Below are 712 nucleotides of genomic sequence, written 5' to 3'. Positions count from 1 at the left end.
TCTATAAAATTAACAAAACAGAACCAGAAACAATCAGGTGGAAGGGCTGGAGTGATTATCCAGTTAACACCCCTCTTTTTATAGATGAGAAGATGATGGCCCAAACCAGATAAAAACTTGCTCAAACCCACTCATTATTTACGACCAAACCCTAAAGCAAACCCAGATGTCTGGATTCTGGCCTAGAGCCTAGACCATGCTCAAATGGAAGTTTGCCCTTCTCCTCCAAGTTTCTGCACATTGATGTTGGTCAGAGGTAGAAGGACAACTTGGAATTAAGCAGAAAAAGATGATAGGAGTAATTGTCAGAAAGAATAATGGAGAGAATAAGTTCTCTCTAGTTGCTCCAGGAAAGAGCAATATGAACCAGGTTTTAAGGAAAAGTAAAATAAGATCAGGTGGTAGAAAGAGCAGTGTTGAGATAAAAATGCTCCCAAAAGGACAGGGAGAAGATTAGCAAAGATATGAGACCAGAAACATGAGTAACTGGAGAGACAGAAAGAGGAGTTATGTAGCCAGGGTACGAAGGAGAAAAATCTACGGAAAACTTTGTATGCCAGGGTGAAGCATGTCCTATATGCCCCTGGGAACAAAAATAATACCAGGGGCAGGTCCAAAGCTATGTTTCAAGATAATAAACAGATTTCTACTTCTGGGTATAGTCCTGGCCTTTCATCCTCCCAGACAGTATGGTGAGCAACTTCCTTTCCCA

This window comes from Heterocephalus glaber, unplaced genomic scaffold (assembly GCF_053883595.1).
Source record: "Heterocephalus glaber isolate CG9 unplaced genomic scaffold, H.glaber_assembly_v1.0 deba00001457, whole genome shotgun sequence".
Taxonomy (NCBI): domain Eukaryota; kingdom Metazoa; phylum Chordata; class Mammalia; order Rodentia; family Bathyergidae; genus Heterocephalus; species Heterocephalus glaber.
Note: the sequence above shows the minus strand (reverse complement) of the source record.